The following is a 26,126-nucleotide window of genomic DNA, read 5'->3' on the forward strand; positions in this document are numbered from 1 at the left end:
CCCTAGGCCCCACAACATTGGCTGGCCTCCATGAACCTAGGTCTCCCGGATAGATGGAGTAGATTTTGGCACCGGTTCATTGGTGCGCTGGAGGAAGCAAACATCAGACTATCTGGGTGAGAGGACGAACTCATTTGGGCCCCTGCTCCTCATGGAAGGTACTCCCCAAAAGCTGGTTATGCGACAATGATGAATGCACAAGACTTGGGAATCACCTGTTGGTGGTGGCGCCACCTTTGGAAACTAAAAGCCCCCCATAAAACGAGGTTGTTCATGTGGTGTATTCTCTCGAACAAGGTTCCAACAGAGTTAAACCTTATGAAGCGGGCTTTCCAAGGTCCCTCCAGATGTTGCCTTTGCCTTTCAAACCCTGAGGACATAGACCATTTATTTCTGCACTGTTCCATCACTGCTCAAGTTTGGTCATCCACTACCAACTCTCTCAACTTGAAGAAAAAATGGGAGGGCCAAAATGTTGAGGAAGCATGGCTGCATTGGTGGTCTGAGGCTCCCTCCCAAAAAGCAAGAAACCTCCCTCTGATTGTTTGTTGGGGCATTTGGCTAAATAGGAACCGCCATATCTTTCAAAATGCTCAACTCAATTGGTCCGTCACCTGTAACAACATTGCGGCCATTTACAACCTGATTCTTGAAGATATCGACTGTCAGCAAGCCCAGGTCATCACTCCCGAAAGCATTGACAAAAGCTCTCCTTGGGCTTATTTTGATGGCTCGACATAGGCTATGGGTTGTGGGGGGGGGGGGGGGATTCTCCACATAAACAAGCACCTCTCTTTCAGAATCAAAGTGGGTTGGGAAGGGGCACAAATAATTATGCTAAGCTAAACAGTCTTAGACACCTTCTCCTTTTTGCTATGGAACAAAATTGTCACAGGATTCAGATCTTTGGGGATTCACAACTTGTCATAAACTGGATCAACGAGGCTTATCACTGTCACTTGCACACACTTATGGATACACTGGATGATATCATTACTCTAAAATCACAGTTTGATTTTATTGTATGCTCTCACATATACAGGGAAAGGAATGAGATTGTTGATCGTCTTTCCAAAGAGGTCGCGCAGCTGAACAGGGGGCAATGGATAATTCAGGAATTCAGAGATGGGGACTTCTTCCAGTTTTTTCATCGTCCATTCATTGAGCTGGATGGGAATTTTTCGGAATAATCCTCACGATTATTCCATGTTTTTTAATTTTTATTTTTGTCTTACTCAGTTTTATGGACTCCTTTTGGATCATGTAAATACCGTTTATATATTTCTTTATGCTATTTTATGATGATAACTGTAAATATTGTAATGAACAATGATTGTTCTGCTTCACCAGAGAATGCATCTCATACATGCTGAAGATACAACATGTAATTTTCTTAAGTTACTTAATAAAAATTGCGCTTTTTTCCTTGGAAAAAAAAACAAATTCATATTTATACTAAATATTGAAAAAAAAAAAAACAAACATATTCATCTGAAATAATATAATAACCACTGTATTCAATCCAACTTACTGAAATTTTAAATTAATTTCAATCTCTTACTTTTACAACTTATAAATACAAATAATACTTTAGAATTTAAATACATTTTCTAACACATTTTCCAACAATCCCATTTAACTAAAAAAAAAATATTATAATATTATTCATCTTATAATAATAATTTGACCATTAGTTTAAATAAAAAATAATTGTACCAACTTTCTTTCCCAGTTTTATGTAATACAATTTGCTATGTCAACTCAATACCACAATATAACATGATATTTTATTCCGTTATCAAGTATTTATTTCATACAACTCTCCCAAATAGATCAGATGGTCTCGTGGACCTCATTTCTAAAGCAATGCTTTATGCTTATTCCTTTTCAAACAACTACTAATATTATTTGGTTCCCATTGAATGCGACCAACTACAAATTAAAACAAGAGAGAGGAGACAACTTGATCATTTATATATAGTTGTAGCTATCATAATCAAAAGATCATTTCGTTTTGAAAATTGGGTTCAGTGTAAGTACTACTGATCGATATATACGGATAACATCCTCCTTTCATTTTTTTATATAAAAAAAGTAATTATATAATTTTAAAATATAATTATTATTTTTAAAGATATAAATTTTTATTTGTATTTATTTAAGTATGAGGAGTTCTGGTAATATATTATATTAGAGTTTTTTTTGATGCTATGAATTACATAGTGTTAATCATTACTTTCGGATCACATAGTGTCAATCATCACTTCTAGGGCTTGCACCCGATAACTAGGACTTCTTGTGAGGTCACTCATCCCAGATCAATTGTCTCTAGCTCAAGCACGCTTAACTGTGGAGTTTTCTCCACAATCAAGCCCACTTAGCTTGTTACCCCATTTCCAAAACCTTAGCAAATATTGTGTCTCATAAACTATTCAAGTAGAGTTCCCTTCACTCTTTTGAATTTAAGTATTGAGAGATTTTCGCAGTGTATTATATTAGATATTTTTTAATAATTTAGAAATAAATTAATATAATTTTGTTATTAAAATTATTGTAATAAATTAAAAATAATTACTAATAATTGAGAAATTAAAATTTTTCATTTTTAAATGTTTGATAAATTTATTTTTCAAAATATTATTCTTTCTCATACATATAGTTTTTGTTTTTTTTTTTTAATTAATTAATTAATTTTTACAAATTTATGTTAATTTATTTATTATTAGTATTATCTTTTCCAATATAAAATTAAGTAACATGATATTGTTTTCTCATGCTAAATTGTAAAGCATTTTATCGTTTATATTATGATGATTAATGTTCACTAAGACTAATATAGTTGATTAGACCTTAAGAAAATAAAAGATTAACTAGTACAACCAGATTAAAAATATCAATGTCGTTTATATAGCAGAAGGCTTCATAAATATAACCAAAAAACTATTGCAACACGAAGAATGCCTTACTAATGCACACATTTACTTTACCTTATTTACCATGTATAAAAAAGTTATGGGTCAACTTTAACTTAAGAAAAAAAGGAATTATAAATGAATGTTATAAATAATAATGAGAAACTTATTAGAATTGGAATAACCTCAAATCCCTAGGAAATTGGTGGGTGGGGAGCCAATTTGCTTATATATAAATGAATGTTATAAATAATAATGAGGAACTTCTTAGAATTGGAATAACCTCAAATCCCTAGGAAATTGGTGGGTGAGGAGCCAATTTGCTTATATACAAATGAATGTTATAAATAATAATGAGGAACTTATCATCTAGGAACTTATGAGAATTGGAATAGTCTCAATCCCTAGGAAATTGGTGGGTGGGGAGCCACATGGGACAAATCTAATTTTTAAAATTTATTAAAAGTCAATGCAACCTAACAATCTCTTTAATACACTACAAAGATTAATAAGCGTTAAGGCTAAGCACATGGTGAACATATTTCCTTAAGAATCAATTTAGACCTGTAATTAAAAAAAAAGTCAACAGATTCTCATCTACCTTAAGTTGGAATAAGAAGCCTTTGGAAATTAAGATTCTTTAACATTTTATTTCTATAATCGAAAAAAAGGGAGAGAAGCATTAAAAAAAAAAGTCAACAGATCCTCATCTACCTTAAGTTGGAATAAGAAGCCTTTGGAAATTAAGATTCTTTAACATTTTATTTCTATAATCGAAAAAAAGGGAGAGAAACATTCATACATCATCCGAGTTTTATTGACTTAACAAAGTTAAGAAGATTAGTAGTGTGACACAATATTTGAAATTTAAAATGGATGTGAATAAGAACTCTATCCAAGGGAAAACACTTTTCATCTTATAATAAAAGTAAAAATAAATTATATATAGAAAAGAATAAATTAAATATATTTATAAATATGAATATACATTTTTCTAAGACGTAGTCCAATTTATAGATGAAATGACTTTTTTCACTAATTTTAATCAAAATTAGACGATTTTTTTTTTAAACTTGAGTTTACATTGTTTAATTGCTTTACTTCAATGCCTCATAAGCTTTCAAAAAAATATTTTAAGAAAGAATTTTTTTTGAAATTATATTGGCAAAATTTGATAAATTTAAATTAAAAAATTATTTTAATAAAATTAAATGAAAAAACTATTTTATCTATAAATTAACATATCCCTTTTCTAATTCTATCCAAAATAAATAATAAATCTTTTGAACTATCAATCTATCTGTGTGGTCTTTAAAAAAAGATGTGTTCTTTTAAAAAAGAAGAAGCTACTTGACATAATTAACGTACTCAACCGATTCAAAATTTAATTGGTTTATTAATTTTTATAATTAAAATAAAATTAATTTTTTATGATATAATATAATATATGTTTAATTTTGTTAGTAGAATTTATATATTAAAATATAAAGTAAATTATTTAAATTTCATTATTTTTTAATCCCATAAAATTATATACTATGAAATGGTCAAATTGTTATAAAACCAAACCCACGTGATGCTTTGCAAGAAAATCACCGCACATAACAAACTCATAATTACTTTTGCCGAGTGATGGTAATTGCTACCTCACCACCCACAGTTCTGAATCAGGGATCATCATTTGGACAAAACCCCAACGACAGATCTGAATAGCTCGATTACTTCACAATCTCACAGTACATTTGGCTCGACGTCTGCTGTAAGATCATGTGACCAGAGAGAGTATCGCGTGACTCTATGCAGTCGGTCATAAATTAGACTTTGAAACGATACAGGAGGCAAGTCAATGCTTTACGGTCACGGAAATTGCCTCTTATATAAAGGACCGGACGCCGTTGATTGCAGGCTTACGGTGCTTCCTTTCTCTCCCCTTCTAATTTTCCTTTCTCCACAGCGGGAGGCATTAGTAAAGGGCCCTGTGTTCGGTTGATTGCAGTGCTGTCTGTTCCCCTTTAAAGGCGGTGAGTAATATAATATTCATGTCATCAGCCTGCCAACTTGCATGTCATGGCTGTTTTTATGACCTAGCTTTATTTGATTCCACCCATCAAATTCTCATAAACATTTCATCTTCTCAAATTCATGTTTTTGAGCATAATTGTGATTTTTTATATGGTAAATATTTCGGGGTTTCTCTTCTTTCCATAAAATTGTCAGGAAACATGCGCGCAGATCGATCCGATTGGTTGAATTGGAGGGTTGAGCGGTGGGTTGTTTTTGATTGAGCTCCATTTTGGACATTCAGTTGTTTTTCTGGTAAATCACTTTGCTTTGCAAATCCATCTTGTTTTTTCAATTGTAGCTGCTTAGCTTAAGACTTCTTGTTATACTTTGTTAAGGGAATTTTTATACTGAATGGTGTAATGGAAATTTTCTTGCTACTTCTCTGCCCCAAATGGCGGTTTTTTGTTTTGTTTGTTTAGATTATTGTAGTAGTCATCTTTTAAGATGTACAAGATATGTACATACACAGGGCATTTCATACCAAAAAAAGCAATGGGCTGTAGATGTAGCCGCCGCAAGCCAGTAACATTAGACTTCCCAAAAACGAAATAACCTATCTCAAAATACTAAATTGCATCATAGGCTGAATTAGCAAGTACATCCAAAGGGTAAATAATAAAAGCATAGTCCTGGGCCAATAGGCGCATAGAGTCCAAACAGAAACTTTCATAAACTGGGCCTCTTCTGGAATCATGCCTGCATATGTAAATCAATCTTGATTCCAGAGTCTGCAGAAATAGGTCCTTGCTTTTATGATACTGGCGTGTTATCACTGAGATTCACCTCAATGTTCTGGTTGGATTCCTTTCCTGGAAGATTTATAATGGACGTTTAAAAGTTATTTAGCTGATTCCCCTTTTGGGATAAAATAAATTGTTGGTGAAGCAGTGGCCTTTAGAATCCCGAAATTAGAATTTAGAGCTTTTTAATATGGTGTGCTAGGCTTGATAGTTGGCGTGGAAGGTGCTTCTTAAGGACTTTGAAGGGCTTAGAAGCGATTGCAATTTTCTTTTAAACCAAAACTTGGAAATTCGTATTATAAAAGCTGCGGCACATGGCTAAGCAGCAGAAATTACAAAACTGCTGTTCAAAGTTTGCAGGCATGAGGAACAGCCTTCCAAAACTTTAAAGTAAAGATTACAGAAGCTGGAAAATATTACGCAGTGGTGATTTTTGCTTAACAACTTGCATATATAAACCTTAAAGAAAACTCCTAGTATTCTAATTGATTTAGTGAACATTTAAAATTACTGGAAAACATGTGGCTGATTACTTCCCCTTGGCCATGATTGGATGGAAGAGAAATATGTTTCTTGATGTCCATGTCTTCTAGCATCTGGTACACTGTATCTTCTTCCATTAAATCAACCTGACCTGAAGTTATAGACATTCTCCGATTTAGTACTTCTGATTGAGAGTCTTTGCTCAAATTAATTACCGCGTTCCTCAACATTTTGCACTCAGCCTTCAATTCATTCACTTTCTGCTTCTTCTGAACAAGAGAGTTGTTAATTTTAGTTAACATTCGTATGTTCTATGCTTCCATCAATTTCTTCAATGTCCTTTAGTTAGCCCAGTGACAATTTTCATTTTAATTTCCAATAGCAATCACATTAATCATTACATTGACAGAAACTGTAGATAGAACATGAAATAAAAGCAGAAGACAAGCCAAGACAAGAGAACACCAGAATTTGACGAATGCCAGAGAAAACCCCCAAGATGGGTAAAACCCTTTGATCAATCCTTCTTATTATTATATCAAGTGTTCAACAGAGAGAGAGAGCATAATAAAGTCAAAATTGACTTGCGAATAGATGATAAAAACCACTGTTCAAAACAGCCCTGTAAAATCTGCAACACTGCTCTATGTCAACAGCAGTCAAATCAGCCCTAACCAGAAAATCAACGGTGGTCAACACAGCAGCAAACAGTCCACTTGGAGTTCGGTCAAAGGCAGTGAAACTCGGCCTTCTTTGCTGGTCAAAGTCAGCCCAAAACAGTCTCAAAACAGTCAGTCAAAATTGGTCAAAGTCTGCACTTCTTCTTGTTGAAAAATGTAACTAGGTTCGGTCTTCATTAATGTATTTGAGTCATCATGTAATGTACTTGTCAAAAGAATAAAGAAAAGAATTTTTGTTATTATTATTATGACTTATTAAAGCATGGGTTTCATGCTTGGGTCATCATGTTTTAGGTCAAAGTCCCCATTGAGGACTTCTAGGATTTATTCTGAGTCAATAGAGTCATTGTACTTTTAAAGAGACCCTTCTTGGGCTTTGGAATCATGTAAAAAGGTTAAGTATTGAGTCAAATATGAATTATGTTACCTCTACACCAAGTTGTCTTTAATATGATCGAGTCGGCCTCAAGGAAGGCTATTCAACCTCACCTAAAGGCTATATATGAAGCAATTCGGATTCCTTTTGGAGTACAATCAACTCAGGCAAGTTTGATATCTCTTGAAGCTAGGAAAAAATGCGAAGTAGAGGAAGAAGGCAAAAGAAGTGCGAGTTTGGTCTAGGAGAAGGAAGGAAGGAAAATCGAAGTTTTGATGTATCTATTTCTCTCTAGCGTGCCCTAGATTGGAAGATCGAAGTTCTCTCGTTGATGTCGTAGCGAGTTGCTACATGTTGCTGCTGCTAGATCAAGTATAGGTCGAAGTTGCTATTGTTGGGCGCTGTTGCTTCTGGAAGTTGTATTGGGCCAAGATCGAAGTTTTTAAGTGAAGATCAAAGTCTTTCAGTAAAGATCGAAGTCTCCAAAGCAAGGTCGATGTTGTTGGTTCCAAGAACGTGCTGCTACTGTTGCCAGGTCAAGTAGGATCATTTGCAAAGTAAGAAGAAGGCTGACTTGGTGCGGAGGAAAGTTTGTGTCAAGGTCTAGAGTCTTGGAATATCTCAGGAAAACTATTGAAGGAAGAATCACTGACTAGGTTTTCCCCTAGAGAGGGGTTTTGCCCTAGCTGTGTGCCTATATTTGGTGTCCATTGATTTATGTGCTATTGCTTTGGTAATTGCTTAATGAATTAAAAGAAAGAAGATATAAAGAAACCTAATAAAAAATCAAGAACATCACAAGTAATTATCAAGTATAAGAAAATATTTTTGCCTTTATGATTTTCCAACATGGTATCAGAGCTTTGGTGAAGAAAGAAGCAAAAGACAGTCTCAAGCACTTGATCAAGGAAGCATTCAAAAGGATTATTTCAGGGAAGAAGTCTACTATATTCAAGGAAGATGTATAACACAATCAAGGGAGAGAACAAACTTGAAGGAGCCTCAAACTACAAGTCTCAAACTACAGGTCTTGCAAGAAAAGGATTGACCTCATTCTTGAAATGAACAAGGTACTAGACTTAGTAAAAAGGAAAATTAAAGAAGCCTATAGAAGACTCCAGTGATTTTGATAAAGTGAAGTTCAAAGATTTGTAATTAGTGGCCATGAATCTAATGGTAGAAGGAATAAAGGACAACCTTGTCCCATTCATAGCCAACATAAACCATGCTCAAGAAATGTATGAGGCTTTGTCAAAGTTATTCACTATTAAGAACATTGGTCAAGTAGCAAGCCTGAAGAATGAACTAAGGACCACAAAGATGACTAAAGAAGATACAATGGCCTCCTTTGTGAAGATAGCAAGAATCAAAGATGATCTTTTGGCCATTGATGAAATTGTTCCAGACAAAGAACTTGTGATCACTGCTATATTAGGATTGCCACCTACTTGGGGTGCATTTGCTACAGGACTTAATAGTTGGAAGGAAGCTCCCACTTTTGAAGAACTATGGACTGCTTGTAGTCAAGAAGAATTAAGGATCTCATTAGTTGCCAATCCTGAAGGAGTTTCAAATGCCTACACTGCTCATCACAAAGGGAACTTCAAGAAATCGAAAGGACCAAAGAGGAAGGTAGACATGTCCAAAGTAGAATGCTATCAATGTCATAAGAAGGGTCACTACAGGAGTGATTGTCCCGACAATCCAAGAAACAAGAAGAGAGAAAGAGATCAAGCCAATGTTGTGTAGATCTTCTTCCAGATTCATCGCATTAGGTTTCTTTTGATCAACGTTTCGAACCAGCAACGGTGGTTCATCTTCAGGATGTGAAAGATAAGTGGAAGACTGATCTTATTATTTCAATAAATAGATGTAAGATCAGTCTTCTTTTTCATTAAGAGCAATCTGTATCGTTCAAATATTCGAACTTTTTTCATTATCTCCCTTCCGTATCGGGTGAGTATTTTATCTTTTAGGTTTTTGCGATCATCATAATTGACGATTGCAGAAACCTAAAAGATAAAATACAAGCCAATGTTGCTGAAGAAGAAGACCTAAAGAAAGTCAAACTTGAAGAATCTGATATAAGGGACTTACACTACTAAGTCCTTTGCTTCTAGTCTTAGATATTCTATTTTGTATTTTTGATGTTTAGAATTTATAGGTTTTAACATGTTTTTGGAAAAGACATTTTCTTTTGTTTTTATAAGTTTATAGGTATCCCTCAAGCTTTGGAGGGAGCCCCCAACATCTCCCAAAGATAAGTATCTCATTTCCTTTCAATTTCTAGTTTCATGTACTTATTTAAGTTTTGATTATATTAAATATTAATCACCATTCTCCCTCTATTGTCTTGATTAGGAAAACATTTGCTATATCCTCAAGGAGTATGGAAGAGAGCCTCCCAAGACAAGGTTTGTCAAGGAACAAAGGTATGCCTTAAACTACAAAACATTGATTTCTTTATAATAAATGTTTATTCATTTGACAATCTATTACTAACATTGTTATGTCTAGCTATATTGAATCATAATGATTCTTGGTTTGGGTGATTCATCATTTGATAAATCTACCCTCCTTACATCTTTGATTATTCTTATAGAACCCTAGACATGTTCTTTGGAAAACCCTAACCTAAGGGTATGATAATGTTAATGTTTGAAGCCTAAGAAATGCTTAGGGTTATTGGGAAGTGTTATTTGAAGTTTTTGTTGATGATGTCATGTTTGTGGTTTTGATATGATCACAAAGACCTTAACTTGTTAGGGTTGAAATGATGTTGTCTGAAATCCTTAACCTTTGAAGTTTTGATATAATAGGGTTTGCTTTGCTATGTTATGAAACCCTAGATCTTTAGGGTTTGGTTGGGTCTATAAGCAAAACCTTTGTTATGTATTTAAAGTAAGATCCTAGGAATGAAGACCTAGCTATATATGTGTCCATTGGTTGAAACCCTAGCTTGGTCTAGGTCGGTATATGTCTAATATATTAATGTTGTGCTTATGCATGATGATGAATTCCTAGATATGTGTGTTGACCTAATTATTGATGGTCATAAGTCTTAGGGTATAATACGAGTCCTTGTCTGAGTTTAATATTCTAGGATGATGCTGTTTGGAAAAATCTAGGGTTTTGCAGCAAAACCCTAGTAGTAGTTAAATTCTCTAATATGTGTGATATGACTATCTGAGATCTATCTATATAGTGATTATTGAGATTGTGTAGATAAGAAAATCTAGGGTTTGCAACAACCTCTAGTGGATGCTTGTCATATTGTTGATTGGTTCTTGGTTGTTAAAAACTTATATATGAAATCTAGAGTGTGTATGAAACCCTAGTAGGAAGTCGAACTTATGAAATTTGAAAGTTGTTAGATATATTAATCTGATTTGTTTCTAGGGATTGCTATATGAAATATCGTGTCATGTCATTAAAGAATATTGAAACCCTAGATATAATAAGTTTGATATCTTGATGAGTTGTGGATGTGATTTAGGGTTTGTAACAAAACCTGGGCAAAAAGTTGAAGTATTAAAGTATAGTCTCTTGCTGATTATGTTTGTAAAGTCTAATGCTTCCGTTATTATAAGATTCTGATATGGCTAACTTCATGCTTCTATAGTTTTGGTTGTACTTGCTATCTAAGTTGTGCAGGTACACAATCTTCAAGATGGTGAAGATGATCAAAAGAAAACTTGATGTGATAAGTATGATGTGAATGGTAATGATAACTCTGATGAGAAGGATGGAAGCCACGAAAGATTCTTCGATGTTGAAAAGAAGAAGCTGATCTCCCTAGGTTAAGAGGGAGCCCAGATAAAAGAGATCTCCTTGAGATTAAGAGGGAGCCTAGATAGAGGAAAGCTTCCTAGTTGAGAAGAAGGGTGTAACATAGTTTTGATTGGAGAATGCATTTTGAAGGATATGTTGTTGCATGTAAAGGAAAGTGTATGATTGAGAAATCTTCTGTCAAAGATTCGGTTGGTAGCCCTACTGTGTTGAAAAGCAACATCAAGACCCCGAAGGTTTGTATTTGATTATGTACATGTGAAAGGATATTATTGATTGGGGTTGTGTTTGTACAGGTAAATCTCTCGAAGGTTTAGATAGCATGCTGGTTACTGATCAGTTTGATCGGGAGAGATTTGTTGTCCTTGATCTATTGGATCAAGGAGTGTTGAGGCTTTGTGAGTGAAGCATTGCCTGGGAGGACATCTGGTTGACACTTTGTGTTGATGTCTAGGTCCCGAAGTTGCAAAGGTGGTGTTAGTCATAGAGCTCTGATTTTGGATACACACCTGGATCCCTGGGTTGATGGTTAGCAAGTAAGCCTGATGGTACCTATAGAGGCTGAAAGCTTGAGTCCATCTTAGTCCCACTTGGATAGATTGCCCTGGTTAGGAATCTAGTCCATGGAATTGCGGTGCCTAAATTGTTGAGAGACCAATGGATAGATTTCCGTGGTCGGGAATCTAGTCCATGGCATTGCGGTGCCTAAAATTCATCATGGTTCGTATCTTCCTTGTACTTGTTTATGATGAATACCTCCCTAGTTAAGAGGGAGTGTTGGAAAATGTAACTAGGTTCAGTCTTCATTAATATATTTGAGTCATCATGTATTGTACTTTTCAAAAGAATAAAGAAATAATTTTTGTTATTATTATTATGACTTATTAAAGCATGGGTTTCATGCTTGAGTCATCATGTTTTAGGTCAAAGTCCCCATTAAGGACTTCTTGGATTTATTCTGAGGCAATAGAGTCATTGTACTTTTAAAGAGACCCTTCTTGGGCTTTTGAATCATGTAAAAAGATTAAGTATTGAGTCGAATATGAATTATGTTACCTCCACACCAAGTCGGCCTCAAGGAAGGCTATTCTACTTCACCTAAAGGCTATATATGAAGCAGTTTGAATTCCATTTGGAGGACAATCAACTCAAGCAAGTTTGGTATCTCTTAAAGCTGGGAAAAAGTGTGAAGTAGAGGAGGAAGGCAAAAGGAATACGAGTTTGGTCTAAGAGAAGGAAGGAAGGAAAATCTATCTCTCTCTCTCTTGTGCCCTAGATTGGAAGATCGAAGTTCTCTCGTTGATGCCGTAGCCGGTTGCTGCATGTTGTTGTTGCTAGATCAAGTATAGGTCGAAGTTGCTAGTGTTGGGTGCTGCTGCTTCTGGAAGTTGTATTGGGCCAAGATCAAAGTTTCTAAGTGAAGATCAAAGTCTCCAAAGCAACGTCGAAGTTGCTAGGTCCAAGAAGGTGTTGCTACTGCTGCCAGGTCAAGTAGGATCATTTGCAAAGTAAGAAGGTTGACTTAGTGTGGAGGAAAGTTTGTGTCAAGGTCTAGAGTCTGGGAATATATCAGGAAAACTATTGAAGGAAGAATCACTGACTAGGTTTTCCCTTAGAGAGGGGTTTTGCCCTGGCTGTGTGCCTATATTTGGTTAGCTTCTACAATGGATCTGTTCTTTCTCTAAGCCACTCCATTTTGTTTGAGGGTGTAGGGCACAATGGTCTCCTTCTTAATTCCTTCCTTCTTGCAAAATTCTATAAATCCATTTGAGGTGTATTCCTCATCGTTGTAATACCTGAAGATTTTTATTTTATTCCCTGTATGATTTTCAACCAAAGCCTTGAACTCTTTGGATATTTTGAATGCCTCGTCCTTGTGCCTTAAGTAATATATCCATGTCTTCCTTGAGAAATCGTCGATGAAGGTGATGTAATAAAGATGACCCCCAAGAGAATGCACGGGCATTGGACCACATATATTAGAATGAATGAGATGAAGAATTTCTTTCGTCTTGTTTTCGCTAGAGGGGAATGGTCCCCTTGTCTTCTTTCCACTTGCACACCCAAGGCATACTCCATCATGTTGAGCTTGAACATCGGGGATCTCGGAGACCAACTTATTCAATTTTGGAAGTGCATCATAGTGTAGATGGGCCAACCTTCGGTACCACAACTTGCTTTGATGATTATTATGGACCATAGCTAGAAGGGGTCTTCCAGTGTCTTTATAGAGTCCTTCAAACTTAGATCCCAATGTGAAGGCATTTCTCATGTAGGAATCAACAGAGCAAGAAAGTACTTTTCCTTTAATGAATGCAACCCTCATTCCTCTATCCTCAAAAGCAGATATTGAAACCAAATTTTTCTTCAATCTCGACACATATAGTACATCATGAAGCAATATAGATTCCCCAGAGTTCAAATGAAATTTGACAGAACCAAAGGCCTTTACAAGATGAGTGGTATTGTCACCAAGAATAATGTATAAATTGGTCTCCCTCTCTACCAAATTGGAGAGAACCTCCTTATAACCAGCGAAGTGATGAGAGGCCTCACTATCAACCAATCAACTATCCCAAGAATCCAAAGGAGGTGAACTAAATAATGTGGAAATAAGAATATATTTAGATTGATTAGTAGCATTACCTTCATTCCTCGAGTTTCTTGACCTCTTTGGAGGATCTTCACTATCATCAGGGGAGACTCTTCTTCTTTCATTCCTTCTTCTTTCGTGTGACTTGTTGTTGTTGAAGCCACGATTATTTTTTTAGGACCATGTCGTTGTAGCTGACCTTGACAATTTGCATGAGTGGGTTTTAATTCAAAAACACACTTTTCCTCGATCGATTTGAGTGATATTTAGGTCGATTTTGGTCCTCTCGAAAAGAGGAATTCAATGCAATGGTTATCTCCATCAAATGAGCTATCCAAAGTGGAATTTGACCCTAGTTGCATAATTAAACAATATGATGGTTCTTGGAGGATATCTGGGCCTAGTTGGTTTTGAGGTCTCAGTTATAGTTTGGTTGTCATGATGTCTAGATCAGGGTGTGGGAGGGTATCTTGGTCTTATGGAGCTCCCTTTTAGTGTTTGACCTTGATGATACCTGGATCCCTGTGAGGGTTGGTGTCTTGGCATGGAGGGCTAGATGGTATCTATATCCTATTGGATTGATACCAAGGCTGTAGCCTGATGGCACCTATAGTGGCAAGTTTCCTTGATGACACCTTAGTCCTTGTTGAATTAGTGTCTTGGCAGGTAGCCTTGATGACACTTGATTGATACCTTGGCAATTTTTGGCCTTGATGGTATCTAGCATTGCATATGTTGTTGTACTCTTCTTGGAGCAATTCAAATTAAGGTCTACCTTGTACCAGTTGAACGATTATGAATGCCTCCCTAGTTAAGAAGGAGCGTTGAAATTGTAACTAGTATCGGTCTTCATAATTATTGTCGAGCTCATGACATGATGTAATTTTTAGGTATTTGTAAAAAGAAAGAAAAAGAAAAATTATTGTAAAAGAAAAGAAACTTATTATTTTATAAGCATGCTCAATTTATTATATTTCTAGGTCAAAGCACCCATTGTGTGCTTCTAGGGTTTGTGTCATGAGTCATTGTCCTTGTCATCTTGTATTAGACCCTTCTTGGGCTTATTATATCAAAGAAGAAATTTATTTTTGTGTCAAAAATGTAATTTGTGCCTCCTCCACCAAGTCGACCTCAAGAATTGTCAAGTCGGCCTCATGAAGGGAACTCGACCTCACAAAACCACTATATATAAGCTATGACTTCGACCTATTGTGGCATCCATGCAAGGAAGTTCGATCTGCAAGAAAAAGAGGTGTGAAGGAGTGAAGAAGGCTTGGAAAAGGAAGAAAAACCCTAGAGAAGGAAGGAGGAACCCTAGCGAAGGAAAGAAGGAAGTTTTCTCTTGTTTCTAGATCACACGTGCGAAGATTCTGAGTTGCAGGTTTGCAGTAGAGACCGAAATTCTGATGCAGGAGGGCCGAAATCAATGTTACTTGGGAGCGGGAGCGGGAGCGAAAACGGGAGCGGGAGCAACCATTTTCAGAAGCTCTCGGTTTGGGAGCGAATCTCAGAGCGATTTTTAAAAAATATATATATATATATATATATATTTTTTTTTTATATTTTTTAATTTTTGATACATATATGTCAACAAAAACATGTAGAATGATGAATTAGATATAAAAAACATAAAAAAGCATAGATTGAACCATATAACAACAATCATCTAGAAGTTATAATCTTCATCAATCACGTCTGCAAGTTAGTAACATAGTAACATACAACATATTGAGTCTCATGATTCATCAATCTTAAAGTTTCAAGCTTTCAAAATTCAATATATAACATTTATCATCATTGATCACCAAAGTTGTACTTGTAAGCTAAGTGTAACCATTACAACAAATAATATCTAACATGAAATGAAATGTTATAAATTGAAATGAAATGAAACAACTTTCAACTTTCATGAAGCATCATATTCATAATTCATTACTAATGAGTTATAATTGCCAACTTCAAACTTAAATTGTCATATATTGTTTAAAAAAATATCATAATAAATATGAAAGAGTCAATAGTTATAAAAGCTACTAGAAACTAGAAAAGAGAAGTAAATCTATTATCTATTTCTTATGCTTGGGCCTCTTGCCACCACAAGAAATGTCTAATTTTTTAGTCTTGTTGCAAAATCAGGATCTTTGTCATTAATATCACCCTCCAAGCATTAATATCTAGAGGTATCTTTGTCACTACCTTTGTATCTGTATAGGGATCTTTGTCATTAATATCACCCTCTAAGCATTAACATAAGATAGAAAAAGCATAGCATGTCAAGTCAAGATTTTGTTTGAGTGATGCATACATTTTTAGAAGGGTCATGATAGAGGAGTTCGACAACCAATGTCATTAACATCAAGGTACATAGAGGGATTGGTACTCTTGATTAAATACGAGTTCCATACCCTAATACATGACAAAATTCAATGGAAACATTGCAATCCCCCAATCCTGAAATCCTGAAAAACTGATAAGTCTGCTGGATTTTGAATGAAATCTAAAATTCTACTTTCTCCATATGAAATCCAATGAGGACGAAACCACTCTCAAACATCCTGAGTCATTTCATGGTAATGTTAAAAATTTAAGTAAAAGGATGAAAATGAAAATTAAAGAAAATGTCACTTTTACTTTAAGAATTTAACATTACCATGAATAGCATATCAATACTAGGGCCTAGACTTGATCATTAAGCTGCCCCACTCAAGAACTATTTGTTTCTTTCAAAAAAAATTGCATTTCGAACATTACTACAAAAAAAAAAATGCAAAAAAGGCAAAACGCTCCCGAAAAGGCAGGGAGCGAAATTTTTTTTAGGGAGCGCGCTCCCGAAATCGCTCCCTTTTCAGGAGCGATTTTGGGAGCGCGCTCCTGACTCGCTCCCGAGTTGCTCCCGCCCGGAGCGCGGATTGGGAGCGGGAGCGGGGCAACTATGGCCGAAATTTATGATTGATGCAGGATTGTAGAGTATTGACTTTCGTTTACTGGAAACAAATTTTTGTCATCTTGGAAGGATTTTCTTGGGAGGTTGACTTGGTGGATTGGAGGAGATATTTGTCTTGGTGAAAGGGTCATGGTTGTCTCTTTTGATTTAGTTCTTGAAGAAGAGAAGATAATTTTTGGGTTTTCCCCTAAGAGAGGGGTTTTGCCCTGGATGAGAGCCTACATCCTGTGTCGTTGTTGTTTTGATCTTCATGCATTTATGTTTTGGTAGTTGCTTGATTATAAGAAGACGAAATAATACATAAAAAAAGATAATAAGAATACAAAGAAATCACAAGTAACTATTAAGATAAGAAAATCTTTCCGCCTTTTCGATTTCCTAACAGAAGTGAATGGTTGAAATTTTTCATGTATAACTGCTTGATGATTGGAATGGTCTAAAGAGGTAATGTTGTATCATTGGAAGTAGTTATCAGTTCAAAAAAATGTTCTAGTCTTGATTGCACTAAAAACTCAACACTTGAAACACTCAGAGCCTCAGACTCGAAGGAAAACAGAGATAATGATCCAATCCAATGATGGTCCAAATGAATGTGGCTCTCTTGTATTTATAGATTTCTTTGAGGGGATCTTTCTCCTTAATTAATTGAGTGAGGTTCACTCAACACCCCAACTTTGGATTTCTTTGCCCCGCTACCCAAAAACTCGCCCTCTATTGCCAAACATTGGGTATTTTGGGGGTTTTCCCTTTATCAAGAACTATAGCCTATGGGGATCGATAGGCTACTTCATCTCTTGGGCAATTAATTTCTTAGGGACATTACAAATATGTGGAGTGCACAATTAGTTTTGCAATGTAATACGAATCCATCAAGTTCAACAACATGGCAAATAAGAAAGCTTTGTAAAGTCTTTAGAAGTTTACCTTTATAGGCCCAAGAGAAAGAGAGGTATCGACTTCTTTTGGAAAAAATCTGCATTGTTTCACCTTCTGTGGCATAGCAAGGGAAGGAAAAGAGATGATTGGGTTTAAACCCACAAAAAACCTCTAGAAATAGAGATGATATAAAAACCCTAGTTCTACAATCACATAGAAGCCTTAAGTGATGCCACTAGAGAAAAATCTTTGGATCAACCACTGAGTTGAGTAAGTGAGATTCACATCCACTTTGATATGATGTTGAGATTCACAACAAGTAACAAGAGAATTGAATGTAACCAACAAAACCTCGAATTCTATATTAAATAGAAAAACAAACTAACTCTAGGGCAGTGCAACACTTTAAGAGCAATCAACTGAGAGGATTACAACCTTAGAGAGACAGTGAACCCAAGAAAAAGTTCATTAGAGAGAGAAGAGAGCAAAACACTCAATAGGTGCCCTTAGTGAAATCATTATATTAAAAATGAAAATGAATCACAAGTTAAAATACAAATGAGAGTTGTGTATTCATACACAAATTAAGTAAGGCACTTTCTGTTAGAGGGGTTATGAGCTTATGTGTACAAGGTCAGCGCTAGTGAAACCTAGAGATCATTATATTGTGGGTCATTCATCTAGATGCATTCAGAGTGGAAAAAGTGGAGGAACCAGCTAATGGGACCATTTTTATCGGCGGGACCCAGTTTGGTAAAATGAGGTCTGAAACCTTCAGGGAGCGTTTTGAGGTATCATACGACGTTTTTTGGGGGTAAAACTTTGCCGCTTTAGCACCACACATTTTCATGTTGTTTTACACAAAGATCTTTCCAACAGCGCAAGAAGCGCGTCATTGAAGTTTGTATGCAAAAGTTATATGCCACTCAAAAGTTGACCTTATTGTTTTCACATCTATAATTCGGGAGGATGCCACATCAAACCACATTATTCATGGAAAAGGGGCTATCCACGTGTTTTTGATGTGAAAGACTCTAGAAGAGTCTATTTTGTAACTCTAGTTAAGAGTTGATGTAGACAAACTTAACCACTAGTAGGCTATTGGGTTGTGTTATAATTGGGCCACACTAGGAAGAAGAGGCATTCCATTCTTTCGAGAGCATTTTGTTCCATAAAAATAGCCAAGAGGGATAAGAGGTAGAGCACACAAGGAGGATTTGTGCACTGTAGCAGTCCACGAGCCACAAGCCTTACTTTGTACGTGCAACCAATTTCAGATAGAGAAATAGAGCGAAGCGGCATCACCCTTCAACTGGGTTTTCTATCGAAAGGATTTCCCAGAGCATATTTTGTTTCTTATGTGTGTGTGTGTGAGAGCTTATTTTGTCGTTCTCTACTTTTCTTCATAATTTCCATTCGCATGCATGCACTAATTACAATTAAATTTACAAATCTAGAAGTTTAATAAGACTGTAATAGTGTAAAAATTCAGAATTTTAATATATTATTATCAGATCTATTGTGACGAATTGTCCAGTGGAATATCCACGGTAGTTTACGGATCATTTGGTATCAAAGCGGGTTTTTTTGGGTATTTTGTGGAGATTGCAAGGATCTAGATTGACAAGGTCGAAAATTGTAAAACCCTGATCATGGCCGATGAATCTATAAACGAACTGCGAGATCCTGCAGTGGCAAGGCTTACGCAGCTGGAACAACAAGTCGCAGATATCAATGACAATGTAAACCTCCTCATGGTGACCCTGAATAGCAAGCTGGGGATATTTGGAGAAGATGGGGGTTTGAATGCAAAGGAAAAATCAGAACGAGGATCAGAAGACTGGGGAGAAACGAAGAACCAGTACTAGTCGAAGAAAGAACCTGAAAAAGATCAACCCAGTTTGAGTGTCGTGAACCAATCGCAGTCGTTGTTTAAATGGAAGCAAAAGACGATATCAAGCTATACCACGACGAGATTGACCCTATGAAGCCAAACCATTGGTTGTAGCAACTGCAAGTTTATTTCAGCGTCCATCAGATTGAGGAAGGGCAAAAGATCTCATTTGTGCGGCTGAAATCAGAGGGCCATGCACTGACTTGGTGGGAAAGCCACATGAAAATCCTAAGGTTGGAGGGAGAATCTCCATTGACTAAGTGGGAATATTTCAAAACCCTCATTAAGTCATAGTTTTATCCCATTGAGTAGGTGGAGGACCATTGGATCCGGTGGCATTACTTCAGGAAAAATCCAGGCCAAAGCGTGCAAGAGTATACCGCGAAATTAAAAAATATTGCTATAATGTTGGGTATCTCTCCAAAGAACCCATATATACTCAAGTATTTGGGGGGTCTGCATTGCCATCTGTGTGAGAAAGTGATGTTGTTCAAGCTCAAATCAGTGGACGAGGCTTGTGTACATGCAAAGTACCTAGAGAACATAGGCTTGAAAAGAGCGCAATCAAGTGGATTGAAGCAAAAGGAGCAATAGGAAGCTTCTAAGGAGGGGAAGAAGAAGCAAGAAGGGGGAAAAGATAAAAAGATGACAACCATAACACACTAGTGCAAAGATCCTAGCAACCACTACAATCATTGCAACATAGATGGCCATGCAGAGGGGAAGTGCTTGAAGTTGCATCCAGAGCTAAACCCAAAGAACAAGAAGAAAGATGACAAGATGAAGAATCTCATGGCCACTGATTTGAGTAACCAAGTTGAAAGCAGCTCGGACGTGGATGAGAAGATCATCTGTACATCAATGCAAAATGAGGTGAATCTGAGTAGCCTTCAGCAATAGGAAGAGAAAGAAATGACCAAACTCTTCCATATAAAGATACAGGTCAAGAAGACAGATCGATGCTCTGTTTGACTCAGGATCACAAGCAAATCTCATTGCAGTAGCGTTGGTCAAGAAGTTGGGGCTGGAAGCTCGTGATCATCCAAACCCATATCCACTGGGATGGGTAAATAAGGATGTAGAGCCGAAGGTAACAAAGCAGTGTAAAATTAGATTTCCTATCAGTGTTGATTTTATTGATGAGGTAGATCTAAATGTGGTTCCCCTTGATGTATGTGGAGTCGTGTTTGGGAGTCCATAGATGTACATGCGTGATGTAATATTCATGAGGAGAACCAACCAGTATTGGCTCGTCAAGGGTGGAAAATCGTTTATCATCAACGCACACAAAGGCAAGTCGAAAATTTCACTAGTAAGTGCCAACCAAGCCAAAAAATTGATCAATTCCAGGAAGAAGTATGTTTTATTGTTTTTAAGAGAAAGTTAGTCTGTAGAGGAGTCAATAAGAGGCAAGGCATCCCCAGAGGGATGTACTAAGAAACTTAAACAACAATTGGAGCAGTTATTACAAATATACAGGGATGTGTTACGAGAGCCTAAAGGGTTACCACCTAAGAGAGAAGTGGAGCACGAGATCCAGCTATTGCCAGACTCCCCATTACCGAATATTGGGTTGTACAGGGGTTTGTTATAGAAACAAATGAGGTGAAGAAACAATTGCAATAGTTGCTAGAACAAGGTGTCATTTGACCGAGTACATCACCATGTGGGTCACCCATCATCATTGTGCCAAGGAAGGATGGGACTTGCTGGATGTGTATAGATTGTAGGGCATTGAATAAAATCACACTCAAGATTAGATATCTCCTACCCAAGATAGATGATCTGTTGGATCAATTGCAACAAACAAATTACCTCACCAAGCTTGACTTGAAGTTTGGATATCACCAGGTTTGAGTCAAAGAAGAAGATACCTGGAAGACTGCCTTCAAAACTAGGCAAGGTTTGTATGAGTGGTTAGTCATGCCATTTGGCCTATGTAATGCACCAACAAAATTTATGTAATTAATGAATGATGTACTGCATCCTTTTATGGATTCATTTGTTATTGTTTATTTGGATGATATATTGGTATATAGTGCTACCTGGGAGGAGCATATTTCACATTTGACGCGGGGTTGGAAACATTGGAGAAGCACCAACTGCTAGCAAATCTCAAGATGTGCGAGTTTGCGCAACAATCCTTGGTGTATTTGGGGTATGTGATCGGTGGAGGAGAGCTGAAGATAGATCCTTCCAAGATGGAGGCCATCATGAAATGGTCAGTGCCTACTAATGTTTTTGAGGTCATGAGTTTCATTGGGGCAAAAAAGTACTTGAGGAAATTCATAGCCTCATTTTCAGTGGTAGTAGCACCGCTCCATGCCATAACAACAAGTGGCAAGAGTTTCCAGTGGGGAAAAGGTTAGTAGAGGACTTCCAAGGAGTTAAAGAAGATCAGTGAATCACCAATTCTGGCATTACTAAACTTGCAACGACCCTTTGAAGTGGAGACAAATGCGAGTGGGTGTGGTATGAGAGTTGTCTTGATGCAGGGAGGAATTTTTGTATGCTACCATCTGAAGTATTTCATGGGGCAGTCCTTAACTACCCTACCTACGATAAGGAGCTCTATGCCATGGTGCAAGCAGTGAAGAAGTGGAAGCACTATCTGATGGGAATGGAGACAATAATCCACAGATCACCAACCATTACAGTACTTGTTAGGCCAGAGTAAATTACAGTAGACCAGGAATTACAAGTGGCTGGGGTTTTTACAATTGTTTCATTTGGTGGTCAAGTATAAGAAGGGCAACACAAACAAGTTGGCCAACATGCTTTCAAGACCACCCACATCAAAGATTACAGCTTTGGGGACTCTTATGCACATGGAGCCATTCACCCATGATGCATACAAAGAGGCATATTCAGAGGATGAGGACTTCAAGGAGGTGTATCAGCAGTTGCAAAGTTAGAGTCATGTGCACAATGGCGACAACACCGTTGACTACCATCTCCAAGATGGGTTACTCTACAGGCTGGATAAGCTATGTGTTCCTAAAGGTGAGCGATTGCAGTTGATTAAAGAGGCTCACACCTCCAAGGTTGCAGGGCACTTTGGTGTAGGGAAGACTGTGGCTAACTTGCAGAGGTATGTGTATTGGCCCAAGATGCAAGAGCAGGTAGCTAGGTTCATAAGAGGATGCATGCTTTGTTGTACCAGCAAGCCTAGCAACAAGAAACAGGGTCTATATCATCCCTTACATGTACCTACTCATCCTTGGGAAGCATTTCCATGGACTTTGTGAGGTTTACTGACAACTAAGAAGGGACATGACTCCCTGTTTGTGGTAGTTGACAGGTTCAACAAGATGTGTGTTCTGATGCCCTGTAAAAATACCATCAACGAACAAGAAGCAACAAACTTGTTCTTTGGACAGGTCTGGGTGCACTTTGGGATACCAAGGAGCATCATTTCAGACATGGATACAAGATTTCTCAGTGCATTCTGGACTACATTGTGAGAGAAGATGGACACAAAGTTGAAGAGATCTACAACATTCCATCCACAGACATGGGCAGACAAAAGTAGTCAACATGACTTTGGTGCAACTTCTGAGGGGATACAACCAGAAGCATCCGAAGACATGGGATGAAAATATGGTATATATAACATTCTTACAACAGAGTAGTCCACACTTCTACAGGAAAGTCCCCATTTGAGACTTGTTTTGGATATTTGCCACCTTCACCTTTGGATATTGTGTTAAAATTGGCAACTCGGGCCAAACTCCATGTGGGTCATCTTATTTATGGTAGCTGATATTTTTCTTGGATCCTTCTCATCGAGAGGTGTAGGATTGATCTAAAGATCATCTGATTCCGATAAGTATTCATGGAGTTATGAATTTATTTGTGTTATAAGACAATTCGTCAAGGTCGGCCAGCAACCAAATAAACCCCACATGTGCTCAACGTTTTAGTATAAATAGAGGCGGCCTTCAAGTCATTTCAACACACTTGGGATCGCTTCCTCTCTCTACTTGTCTTTGGGTTTTAGTAGGAGGAGAGATCCTAAGGAATAACGTTGCCCTAATCCAGACTGCTAGAAAGCCGGAAAAGCCGGAACTGCCGGAAAAGATGGAACTGCCGGAAAAACTGGAAACGCCGAAAAAGCAGGAACTGCCAGAAAGACGGAATTGCCAGAAAAGCCGGAAAGGCCGGAAAAGCCGAAAAAGTCAGAATTGCCAGAAAAGCTGGAAAAGCTGGAATTGCCGGAACTGTCGAGAACAACCGGAACTGCCGAAACTGCCGGGAACAGCTGGAACTGCCGAAACAGCCGGAGCATCTGTCTCCGAAGGAGAGCAACATGCAAGGGACAACTAACTAACATTGGGACAGTTGTATGGTACTTAGCAGCAAATACACCAAGCATGCAATGTTACAACGAGCATGCAAGGGACAACTAGCATGCAACAACAAGCATGCTAAGGACAACAAGCAAGCAAGGGACAACAAGCAAGCAAGGTGCAGCGAACACATATGTCAGGATGGCAACATGGTGCAACAATGGCACATAATGCAGTACAGTGGTGGGTACAGTCATGATTAATGAAGCGTGATGAGATGCAGCATAGTGATGGTGGGTGCAGCATGGTGCAACGCGGTGAGGTGCAGCGTGATGACGAAATGCAACACAACGATAGGTGGAGGAGTCACCTTGGAGAATTAGTTGAAGCAGCATGTCTTCAACCGATCTCATGTATCATCTTCTTAGAGATGATATATGCTCTTATCTAGATAAGTCAAAGTGTTGACTTCTGTTGTAAACGTACTATCTCTCTCTCTCTCTGCTGAACTATTGAAGAACATATAAGAAGAATTGATCAAGGGTTTCCCCACATTGGGGTTTGTCCCTGGCTAGCGCCACATCTTGTGTCCTCTTGTCTTGGCTTGTCTTTTGCGATTTATGTTTATGTTCTATCTGCAGTTTACTTTAATGCTGATGTGATTGCTAATCTGGAAAAGATATGGAGCTAATTGTGAAAATTGAAATAAATTGCTCTAAGCATAGAACATACCTAAAATTAACATGGTATCAGAGCTGAGGTGAAGACAATGCCCAAGCAAGAGTGAAAGAGAAATCACCGAAGACAGTTGGGAAAGGACAAAAGAATTAGTGGATCCTCATCCCTCTTCAAATTCACCAAGGGTGAAGTCGAAACAGAGAATATTATTAGAATGACGCAGTGGAATATGGCCTACCTAAAGATCACTTCATTGGAAGACTGGATCTCAGGGTGGAAGGAAAGGCATATAACTAGTTTGGCCATTATGTGAAGGAGTGTTCGAATGGCAGGGACACATCACTTGATGATGATAACAATCATTCCAGTGACGTTCAGTGATCAAAGGAATGACAGGTAATGCAGGTCATCAAGGAAATGGCCGACTCTTCATAGAAAGCAAGGAACCCCAGGTATGAAGAATCAAATGTTGTTTCTGATAAGATAAAGAAGCATTATCTTGTATTGGCCCTCTCCTTCAGATTCTTTGGGAATCTGGCTTATAGATTGTAGTGCTTCAAGGCACTTCATCGGATAGATGGGTGCACTCTCTAATTTGGTAGAGATGGAAACAATCGTGGGATTATACTTGGAGCCGATGCCACCTATCCTGGAAAGGGTGTAGGGAATGTTAACTCTCAATTGAATAAGGGTAACTCGATTCATTTACAAAATCTCTTTTATGTACCTGATCGCAAGAAGAACCTGATGTCCATCTCGGAAATGGAAGTCAAAGGTTTCAGGGTGGCATTCATCGATGGAAAGGTACGTGTTAAAAAATATAATTTTCAAAAATGCTTTTTCTCATGGGTTCAGGGTTGGCTATTTGTATCAAGTTGCAGGATGGTCCATTGGGGATCATGTCAATTGACATATCACATCTATAACACCGGAGGTCTACCTATGGGGCCGTACCTGATGTGAGTCAAATGGTGATAGGGATGTCTGAATTCAAGTAGAGCATGAAGGTATATGTCTGAGATGTACCGAAGGAAATATTATAAGGGGACCATTCCTCTCATGCAGTAGGTCCATAGGTTTGGAAAAACCTGAGGAGTTTGAGATTCATGATCGGGAATCTCATGTATACAGGTGGAAGAAAGCCCTCTATGGCTTGAAGCAAACACCCCGGGCGTAGTATGAGAGGATTGATAGTTGTCTGATGAAGCTAAGATTCACTAGGAGTGAAACCGATCCAAACCATTACCCGAAGGTTGTGGATGATAGACCCCTCATATCGGCACCTTATGAGGACAATCTATTTCTGATAGGTGCAGACCCTCTCATTTGCAGAAGTAAGAGGGAGTTGGATTCCGGATATGGAATGATAAACTGCAATCCTGTGACTACCTCGAGGATCTTAACTTTCAAAAGTTATATGCTAGTGATGTCGGACCAGATTTGGGAAATGCCTCTGAGTTTCATAAACTCATTCGCGTTGATGTTCTTGGTGAACTTCCATCCGGACATATGTTTTGCAGTTAGCATGGTGAACTCATATTTGGTTGAGCCTCATTGGATTGGTGCCAAGAATCTTCTGAGATATCTTCGAGGCACAATCTCTCATGGATTGAGATATACTCTCGGAAATATGAAACTGCATGATTATTCGAATGCTGACTGGGCAGGCAGTGTGGAGGATTACTAGAGCACATCTCAGTGTTGGTTCTCTTTGGATTTTGCTTTGATATCATGGATGAGCAGGAAGTAGAAGTCAGTTGCTATAAGCATCGCCGAGACCGAATACGTAGCTATGAGTATGATCTCGT

The 26,126-nt window shown here is 37.5% G+C and overlaps 1 protein-coding gene across 5 annotated transcripts in view; it reads left to right on the top strand.

The window, feature by feature from the left end:
- Positions 1 to 4,739: 4,739 nt before the first annotated feature.
- The window catches only part of LOC149249873 (pto-interacting protein 1-like), a 218,144-nt gene continuing 196,757 nt past the window's right edge, over positions 4,740 to 26,126 (top strand). The window contains exons 1-2 of one of the 5 annotated variants that reach the window (XM_089458815.1): positions 4,740 to 4,933; positions 5,130 to 5,228. The gene's annotated coding sequence lies outside the window, so the exon portion shown is untranslated. The remainder of the gene's footprint in view (positions 4,934 to 5,129; positions 5,229 to 26,126) is intronic. The other 4 variants (XM_089458816.1, XM_089458813.1, XM_089458812.1 and 1 more) reach the window with 4 other exon arrangements.

Source organism: Pinus tabuliformis, chromosome 7, assembly GCF_031772625.1.
Source record: "Pinus tabuliformis cultivar Carrire ecotype Pingquan chromosome 7, CPIR1, whole genome shotgun sequence".
Taxonomy (NCBI): domain Eukaryota; kingdom Viridiplantae; phylum Streptophyta; class Pinopsida; order Pinales; family Pinaceae; genus Pinus; species Pinus tabuliformis.